At 38.4% G+C, this 10,627-nt stretch overlaps 1 protein-coding gene across 4 annotated transcripts in view; it reads left to right on the forward strand.

Annotated features, from left to right (window-relative positions):
* Positions 1–201, forward strand: part of SESTD1 (SEC14 and spectrin domain containing 1) — a 48,285-nt gene extending 48,084 nt beyond the window's left edge. For all 4 annotated transcript variants that reach the window (XM_017735764.1, XM_017735763.1, XM_017735765.1 and 1 more), the window contains one exon: positions 1–201. The gene's annotated coding sequence lies outside the window, so the exon portion shown is untranslated.
* Positions 202–10,627: the final 10,426 nt, after the last annotated feature.

The following is a 10,627-nucleotide window of genomic DNA, read 5'->3' on the forward strand; positions in this document are numbered from 1 at the left end:
AAAGTTCCTGCAGTGTAGACTGTGGTAACCCTGTAATTTTAATTTGAAATACTTAAAAAAATCATTTTTATTGTGCCAGTATGCAGCCTGCCCATCAGATCTTTGATATATCAAATTCATTAAACAGATGTTTTCCTATTTGTATTGATAATGTATTAAAAGTTGTTTGTGCTTAATAAAAATCATCTTTTTAAAATCTAAGAGAAATTCGTTCTGGTCTGTATTTCCAAATATGGTTTATGTTACATTTTTATGATAAATGGTAGTAAAAATAATTACTCCCCCAATATATTTAGAAAGTCTGTATAATTTTTCTTATGAAATACATTGTGGCTATAAGGGAACTGCTCTTGAACTATTACTGATAGGTGCAAAAGTCCATGCTATTCTTTTCTTTCTTTCTGATAGCAGTACTTGCACAAAAGTAAGATGGTATTTGCATAAGTTGGTGTTACATTAATCATAGTTTTGTTCCCTTGTAAGACTGGCACGTGTCTCCTGTTTATTTCTAAGTCCTTTGTTTCCCTTTGAATGGAATATCCTGAATAATGTGAATATCCCTGTTGGTACCTTTGGGGTTAAAGGTTTTCATGTAATGAAAGAGAAATTAACATGAGGTTCATAAACAACTTCAAATCATGGGATTAGTAATAAAAGGACATTTATTCAGAGAAGGGAATTGGATTGAAACCAAATCAGCTGTGTGCATGGCTGGGTTAACTTCTTAATCTTCAGGATGCAATCTGAATAGATTAATTATTGTATTTTTGGAAGATGGTGTGGAATCTGGCCGTTTTAGGATACTGTGTGTGTAGCAAACAACTGTAGGTCTAAGAACTTTGTTATCTCACTGTACTTTGCTCACAGTAAAGGTAATGCTCTCTTCCTACAGGCATTGTTATTACTCTCCAGATTTTCTGATGAATCTGTCATTCAAATATTATATTTATTTATTTGTCTTTGTTTTCCACATTTTCTCCAGAGGAAAGTGATGTTTGAAGTAAAGCCATTTCTCTATTAAAAATTTCCAAATTAATGACTTACCTGTAAATTCAGTGATAAAGGTATTTTTCCTCTTGAGGTATTTTGGCAGAGGAAATACAATTTTTTTTAATGCACTTAATGCAATGGTACAGTATTACATTAATATTAGTTTAAAACTAACTGAAGTTTTACAGACCTTATTTATAAAGAGACGTTTTTGATACAATCTTTTCAAATTTAATTTAGTTGCTCAGTTGCATTTGAGAAAGCTGATGTTACTATGACTAATATTTGGAGGATATAAATTCATTTAGAAAGAACCCAAACATGAAAAGTATGCATATATTAAATCTAAAGTGCCAACACAAAAGTAAATTAATATAGTCATTAATAAGCATCGTGTCTCTAGTTCTGCAGCATTTGTAAATAGAATCGGCTTACAGTAAATAATGGTCTGCAGTATAAAATCTCATTAAAATATTAGAGTAAGCAAGTATTACAAACACTTTAAATTATTTCCGGGTTTTTATTTTATTTTGGGTTTTTTTAAATTTAATTTTATTTTGGTTTTTTAATTTAATTTATTTGTTTAAGGTCTCAATACTGTAGGCAAACTCAGGGCAATATCAGAAGCTCTTCACTCATTTCTTGTGACAGCTGCATGCACAACTTGGAACTGATGACTGCTCACCCTAGTAACCCTGATGTTAATTTTGTCTCTGTGTGTGTAGTCCAATCTTGACGCTGCTCTTATCTGTCCTTTGACATTCCTAGGGGCCAGGGGATCCTGACTTCCACCTATTGACTCTAATTGAGCCTCTAATACAGCATCACGGGCTGTGCCAGCTTTTGCTCTCTCTGCTCTCTTCCTCTGGAATTCCTTGCTTTTAGGGAAATCAAGTGTCCGGGAGGTGCTGTTTACCATCGCTTTGCCATTTGCCCATGTGTATCAGGAAAGAGGGCAAGTGGTTTTCTAAGTCGTGTTGCATGATAGTCTGCCAGATATTTCAAATCCTATGAACTCTGAGACTTCCTATCTTACTGAAACAATGGAATAAACATCATCTGTTAATACTGCTATTGAATGTAACTGCTTGAGAGGGATTTTTATGCTGGTCTTTACTCTTACTCTCTCATCTGTGATTGTACTTGCTACTGAAGCTTTAGAAATAAACAACCTTTACTAGCATACAAAATCTCTGAGATTCAGAGACATGCTAAAAAGCAAAAAGCCCTGCTCTCAAGTAATCCATTGTTATTTGTTTGTGCATTTACTACTGCAAACAGTAGTGGTGGCTCTACTTGTGGCTCTTGCTCCGCATTTTTTGGTTGCAAAAACAATTCAAACAATGGACTTCCAAAAGATGCAAATAGTTTGAGTTTATTTAAAGTGAAATCACTTGCAGTGGAAGATACAGTGCTGCTAGGTGTGAGATGGGGAGATACCCACCAAAAGGGAAGGATTGATTGTCAGGATTGTAATTGTTACACCCCTTCGTACCATTACAACTAATGACTTGGAGGTGATGAATTCAATCCTGTTCATGGTAATGAAATGAATATCAAGATTTTCTATGTTCCTGTTAGCCAAGTTTGGATGTATTTGAAGTGTTTCAAAATATGGTAAGTATTTTGTTAGCCTTTTATTAATCCTGAGTGTGCTTTATGTGACAGTGAATGGAAAGGTGATCGACTCGGTAAGTGCCATCCCTTTTTCCTGGGGCATCAGTTGTGCAGACCAACAGCCATAGAAAATGCTTATACCTACCAGCTGTTTTAGTGCAAAAGGTGTGTGGACTGTTGTATTACTTTCCATAAAAATGTTTGGTGCTCTTCATTGCTTAACTTTATATTGTGTTTAGTAAGATTTATGGGGGTTATATTTTTCTTGGAAAAAACCAGATTTGAACCGTAGAGGCTTCTATAGCTTTGTGAGAGTGACTGACTTAGTGTTCAAATAAAGCTACTCTAGAGGTGCAGCAGTGGGTGGAGGAGGGCCGTGTGCAGAGCAGGATCATATAGCACTTCTAATTCTGTCGTGCTAGCCAAGGGTATCGGTGCCAGCTGACAGAAAGATGAGGGAAAGATTTTTTTTCCATCAGAGTAAAAAAGTAAAAGTGTCAGTAGGTCGCGATCACAAGGTGACGTTGTCATGAGCTTTCCACAACAGTAATAACATGTAATGGTGTTATAATCAATTCTAGTTTCCTGAATTCTTTCTGCAGGATAATTTTAATCTGTTTAAGGAGATTGTTAAGAATGAGGAAGAAGAAAAGCTTTTGGAGCTACAGATGAAATTCTCTAATAGCACATTATGTGAGCTCTCAAGCTAAAATGCTGAGAAATGGATGAAAGCAAAGATTTGGTGATTCCTAACTTCTGAAGGATTGACTTCATATCTCTACAGATTCTTGTATCGGTAAAAAGGGAGTTAGGATTGTAAAAATGCTAGGTTGTTAGATTTCTGTTCTAGTTTAAAAAAATAATCAGAATACTGGTTGAAACATATAGAATAACAATCCATACATATGTAACAAAGTACCTGAATGTGAACTGCAGAGCCAAAAACTGTTTGAGTATCTGGAATTTGCACACCATTGTTCCAAGCAATTAATTAATTCATGATCTCTTTGGAGAGTTACCATCTTTTCCAGGTTTGTGGAGAAGTGATACACTCTGAAATAAGATAAAAAGGCAAGTAGTCAAGCAGTTACACTACTTGTGGTTCCAGCTTGAACAGTCGTTTTGAGTCTTGGTGAATTGAGTCTTTTGTAGCTGTTTCCACAATTTCCTGATGTGCAACAGTGCAGGCAATTGCAGAGTTCCTTCTGTGGAATCAAAATCAGATGTTAGGAAAATATTATGGGATATAATTTTAAAATTACTGATTTTCACAGTCATCCCACTTTTGTTTTCTCCAGTTAAATAGTGGATGGAATCAATATAGTCCTGTTGCCTGTCAAGACTGCATCTTAATTGAAAATTCTGTTAAAAATATAATTGCATGCCTTCTGCAAGGATACAGAGTCAAGGAATACTTAAAGATATTTTTCGCCTGATGCTCAGTGGAGAGAGTTTTGTTGTGAAGGTTTGCTGTGTGAAAATACAGGTAAGACTAAATAACCACAGAAAAAGGAGATTGATTTCCCACATCTAATAGCTCCCTTTATACAGATCTCTCAAAGACATGGTATTTTAGTACCATTTTTCTGTGATTCCAAGATTAATTTGGAACATGAAAGTGAATCACTGAGGAGACTTGTGAGAACACATCTGATTCTGTGAAATTAGAAGACAACATATCAAAGATATTCATGAAAATAGATGCTTGTGTGACTGTAAAATTTTAGTTATGTTGATACAAGAATTAATAGAAACAGGATATAATAAGAAGCTTTTAGTATATGTAAACCACTAATGAAACACTTAAGCTCAAAATAGCAGTGAAAATTAATGTAACAGCTTTCTCTTTTCCTGTCAGTTGACTTTAGTTTACATAGGTCTCTATTACAGCAAAAATTACGGGAATGTGACACAGAGATGAGGAAGGCTGATTCAGGAGTTAAATGCCTCTTGAAAAAATGCTTTATTAAAATTTCATATGTGCTGAGGAAATATATTGGAAAACATTAAAAAGAAAAGTGAAAATCCCCATTTTTAGTTTAAGTTCAATGGGAGAAGTTCAGCTAATTTTCCAGATACTAGTGATATTTACAGTTTACAGGCCAAAGAGCAGGACATTTCTGACTTTTGAAGCATGAAGAAAAGGAAACTTTATTTGGTATCATTCGGAATACATTGAGAGGAGGCTGTTAAGTGGAAACAATTGGTTGTGTTAGCAAGAGTTGTGCAGATAACTTACGTTCTTTTTATTGCAGATAAACCACAGGTTTTTAAATAATAATTCAGTTCAATTGGCAGTTTAATGACAGCATTGAAACATCAAATGTGTTGTGACTACTGAATGCCAAGGAGAAACTACCTTTTTGTGCACAGGTAACTAACAGACAAAGTGTGCTTCAAAGTAAGTGTTCTTAAAAGCTTAATATAAAATTGTGCAATTTTAAAAATAATTCTACAATGTTAAATAGGTATTTTTTACATACTAGGAAGCCTTTTAGCTTTTCCACCAACAGCTAGCTGATAATTGCTATCAGACACCACTGATGAAAGCTCCTGTTGGGAAACCTCTTAATGCACATTGGATTTGTATGTAAAGGGGGGGGATACTACGAGCTACGTAAAGTATCCTATTGATTTACTAAGCTCATGCATCTGTGCTTAAAATGTTTAAGTGGACCTAATGTAACCACCCCTACTTTCTTTGAGAAAATTTAGCCACAGATTATGTGTCAAACTTCTGTAGCAAACCATGCCACTGACTGTTTGTGGCCCAGATGACTCCGACTGCTTTGCTCATCCTGCTAAAACGTGGTGTCCACTTCTGACATATAAATACACTTGGCTCTTCTGAGGATCCCGATGTCACAAATCCCAGTCTTGTTCTGTCTGCTCTGCTACAATACTGTCACTGTCTAAAGGCAACATACATTAGGTGGATTAGAAAATAGTGAAAATTAGGTTTCATGGTAGCTGTAGGTGCTAGAACACGTACAGCAAGATGCTTGGGCAGTTCTGTGTAGGTGTATATTGTGCTTGGAATAAGGCTGTAACAGCTCATGGTAGAACAGCCCTGAGACTTCGGTGAAGTCCTGAGAATCACTGGTGCCATTTGAACGGATATAAATGTTTATAGATTGGGCCTTAAAAACTTTTGAGCCTTTTCCTAGACCTTACACCAAATGTTAATTCTAATCATCTATAAATTATGAAAATAAAGTGGGGAGGAAAGCTTACCTTAGCTGTAAGAACAGACTCTTGGAGGAGCTGATAGGAGCCCTGTAACTTGAGATGTTCTATATCAGAATGAAGCATGAACAAATACATATCAAACCCCTGATTTTAATCTGTTCATGTTCTCTATTTTGGCAGGAGCAGTCAGTGTGTTAACTTCAGAGGTGTACTTTGCAGACATGGTTCACTGTGTTATGCTTGGTTTGCAGGGAACGAGTTGCCATCTCGATTTTGGGTTTTCTGCCTCCCACGTTCATTTTCCCAGCATGAGTTGCAGATGCTGGGTGACAACACATTCCCACCGTCATTGCTGAATTTCCAGGCATGCTGGGATTGCTCATTCCTGTGCCTCACAGGATGAGGGGCTGCAGAGTTCCAGTGTGCTGTTGAGCTCCAGTCGGACGTTTATCTCTAATACTGTGCAGAATTTATGTGTGATAAGTGTCTTTTAACATTCCATTCTGCCCTTAAGGTTTTTAGACTACTAGGAAAGAGAGTAGCTTTCATGGTGTCTCAGCCATTTTCACAGGCAAGCCTTACAGCATGGTTACTTGACATTTAATATGATTGTGTGATATGAGTCTGACTTTCAGGGATTTGGGAAGAAGCCATAGTCTAAACTGGTACTAAGAGCAGCCTGTTCTTTTTCTCAGCCCTTGTATACAGCTCTGTGTGCCTCTCTTGGATGGTAGATAACTGCAAGCTGGGCTTAGCAGGGTGAAGATTGTGCAATGCATTCAACACATTTGAGTGCTACTCCACATATCTGTGGTGATGATGTGAACATGATGCCCACTCTCTGCTTTATATCACTAGGTGCCTCTCAGAGCGTGGCCTTCCTCCTCTCCTCTCCTTTCCAAGACTAATGTATCCAAAGGAGCGTAGTAATATGGTTAGATGTAAGCCAGGGTTAATATTAGTGCTCTGCTTGAAACGGCATCAAAAGGCTGCAGTGAGCCACATGCTCAATGAGCCTTGTTGGCTTTTTATTTCCACTCATCGCGTGTGGCCAATTTGTTAGGTAGCTGCTGTTTGCAGGCATCGTTTCATGGTGCATTGCCTCTGCAGAACCAGCCGTACATGAAAAGCCAGGGCATTTGTTCCTGCAGGTGGCAGAAATGTGAACTATTTGAGTGCTTTTTGCTATTCGCTGTTAGCTGTTACCTCTTCTCTAGTTATTGCTTTGTCTTCTGGATTTTATCAGAGGTACGTCTACATGTCTATACCACTAAACTCTCTTCTTCAGCACCAATTTCATCAAAGACTTTGCAAGTGACCCAACAGATGTTTAAAGAGTTTCTTCATTGTTTCCAAAGAAGAATTTACTTCTGGGATGAAATAGTTGGTAATGCCAGTGTGTGTTGGGAGGGGGTGACAGCTGCATTCTCTGCTTCACAGGGCTGCTAGAAAGGAAACCTCATCAGTATTCAGGAGTGGCAAGACGTCATGAAAATCATGGATGCACACAGAGAATATAAAAAGCACAGCTGAAATAATTTTCATCTTAGAACACCAAGATGATGGGGGTTTTCTCTATATATAGTAGGGAGACCTGAAGAGCAGTAGCAAGCAAAAAAGAAAGGTGGGAAAACCATTTGGTGAATGGTGTAAGTGTTTCACATACACCAGTCAATGACAATATTTATAAAAATCTTTTATAAAGTGACAATATTTATAAAAATCTTCTGGTTGCAATAGGTTTTGGAAGATCAAGCTTGTTCTTTGAAGTCAGTTAATCGAACACTGCAAAAAGATGGAATATTCACGCAGTGAAAAAGACTAACGTAGAGAAAGGAGTTTAATTACAGGATACTTATCAAATAGCAGATCAAGTGGACAAAAAGAGATACGCGGCCCATGAAGTACTCTTGCATGGTATTTTTATCTTGCAAACACTGAAAGCAAGGTTCTGAAACACGGTTATTGCAGATCCTGCTGCATTGACAAGGGATGACTTAAGGTACACCATCTGTCTCTGCTTATGAAAATACTTACGTGTAATGAAAGGAAGACAGACGACTCCTCAAAAGTTTCTGTTAATTTAGGCCAAATTCTGGGACTCCTGATTAAAATGTGGATTTCAGTCTTTCAGCTCTCTCCTAGAATTCCTTATGTTGGATTCAAGCTCTGTGAGTTAAAAAAGGAGGCAGTGAAATAGTTAAAAAATAAATTTTCTCTTGATTTGACTAGAGAAATAGCCCACAGTTATCGTATAACTGTAAAAAAATCTAAATCAAATATTCTATATTCTATCTTGCAACTTGAGACAATTACTTTTTTTTTTTTTAGGTCTGAAGAGTACTTTAAAGCATATTGCATAATTTTAAGCAACAAGTGCAAAAATAAACAAATATGAAACAGTAAAGATTTGTAATTATATTAGCATTGTTATTATTTTAAATTAACTTTTACCTCAGGGCCTCAAAGTAACACTGATTATGGTCAGTTGCAGATTAGAGGACAGGAACAGGCTGGAGCAAAACCTCCTTCACAGCAGTGACACCATGATTCTCCTGTAAACCGTCTGTAAAAATGTCTGTGCATTTTCAATACAGCCAGTCAAAACCTCAATCTGGAAGTTATTTTGCATTATGAGAGTTTAACCTCAGCACCCTAGCAATGTTATTGTTGTCAGTGAGTACTCAGAACTGCTCTCAGGCCGTAACATCAGGCAAGCGATGCCTGAGAATGTAATCCACAGGGCTCTGCCTCCTGAATTCTAACACTGAAATTGTGTTAATTAAAAACAAAGCAAGAACCTATGTGCAATTTGAAAAATGCAAGAAGTTTACAGTTGTACTTGATTTGGTATTTCCTCTCCTCTCTTCCCAATCCCATTATAAATGAGGGCCCCAAGTGCAGTTTTGTTTCTGACTGTAAATTTTGGCTATAATGCTTGTCTGCCCTTTGTCTCCACAATGTGAAATCATCACACCTTATATCCGCCTTATCAGTAAACCTCAATTTTGTCCTTTTCTCAAACAAAAATGGTGATTATTGTCCCTGGCAAGTCTATTTTCAAGTGTGAAATTTAGGATAATTAAGCAATGGGGATCCTTAATCAAGGAGCTGACTGCAGAATTCACTAGAGGACTGATACTTCAGAAGCAGCTACTTTGAGAAATCAGAAAAAGTGGTCAAAAGTAAATTATTCTGTGGTTCACAGGAAAATACTTTTGTCCTGAAGGAAGCATTCTGGACATGTGGCGAAGCAAGGGAATGCAGCATTGCAGCCACATAACCTGTGTAGGGAGCCTGAACAGACTGTCAGATGGGAATGCACTGCCAAGGTGGGCTTTCAGATCCTGGGATCACAGCAGGGGAGTTTCCAAAGGAATGTGCACCTCCAGAGCTGATCCAGGGTCCTTGTCCCTGGAATCTGCAGACAAATCCAACAAGGACATGCTGTCAGACCACTACTACAGCCAAGTAAAGGTAGTGATATTCTATGCATGTCTCTGGGGAAGAGAGGCTCCTGGTGATGTTATAGCACTGGGTGCAGTGGTGTGGAAGAGTGACACCTATCTCTGGCTTGACAGCATGGGCTGCTATGCTTTTGAAATCAATCCCCTCAGGGCCTTGAGGTGTGACAGAAATCTTCCTGAAGCAGCTTCCTCTTCAAGTGCACTTGCCCAGGTCCTACTCTGTGTAGGACCAAGTCCTGGTGCCCAAGTGAGCCAGATGTGCAGAACACCAAGTTAACACAGCTCTCTATTACTTATGGTCCTTGTTCATAGGCTACTGGGTCCTCTCATAGGAAAAGACATAAGAACACCTTGGATTCTTGTATATTTGTGTGGGGCGAAGGAATAATTCCTGGAACTGTAGAGGTCCAGCTGTGAGGACACTCTGGAGTAGCAAGCATGGGAAAAGATGACTGATGGCCCATTATGAGGTTGAAGGACATTGCCACTCCCTGAGCAGTGCTTCAAGCAAAAGCTGAAGCTTGCATTATAAAAATGAGAGCTTTTCATCTCTCCTTTTTGCTGTCACTTCTTCCCCAAGAAAACAGCTGAAGGCTCTCATCCCTACCCCATCCACCCAAGCAGGCACAGAGCAGTCAGAGGTGATAACTTTTCAGTAACCAAGACCTCTGGAGCAGAGGTCCCTCAGAAAAAGGGAGGAAAACACCTCACCCTTCAGGTTCTGGAAGAAGAAATCAAACCAAGACCTCTGGAGCAGGTTCAAACCCTCAGAAAAAGGGAGGAAAACACCTCACCCTTCAGGTTCTGGAAGAAGAAATCAAAAGCAACAGCTATAACACAGGAAAGGTGATGCTGTCCTAATGACATGACGAGACATCAGCCTGTGTTCAATTTCCCACACCCAGAGCTTTTTTGCATAGTTAGACCACAAGAAAAGCCACTCCAGGAGTATTAAAAAAACAAAACCATTTTGGGGCTTTATTTTCTTAAAAGTTTTCCACTAGGATAAACATACATTCATTCCAGATGATCTCCCCACAGGATTACACCATGGTGTCTTGTAGTACACGTTGCCATGCAGGCAGCCTGCTCATCATGGTGTCACTTGGCAAGCAGCATGAATATTGATCTGTATAAAGTCTTGGTACTGAGTTTCTGCCCTGTGAACCTCTCCTATTGCAGGTACCCACCCGCTACTGCAGACAGCAGCACTCAGATCCAAAGCAGTTTGAGCACCCAGAACAAGGAACAAATCACCTACTCTTGGTGACTGTTTTTTGCTATGGATGGCAAACAATGGCTCTGAAACCTCCAAATCCATCTTCACTGCTCTTCAGTGTTTAAATATTACTGCGGGGGGGGCG

This window comes from Corvus brachyrhynchos, unplaced genomic scaffold, assembly GCF_000691975.1.
Source record: "Corvus brachyrhynchos isolate BGI_N302 unplaced genomic scaffold, ASM69197v1 scaffold255, whole genome shotgun sequence".
Classification (NCBI taxonomy): Eukaryota; Metazoa; Chordata; class Aves; order Passeriformes; family Corvidae; genus Corvus; species Corvus brachyrhynchos.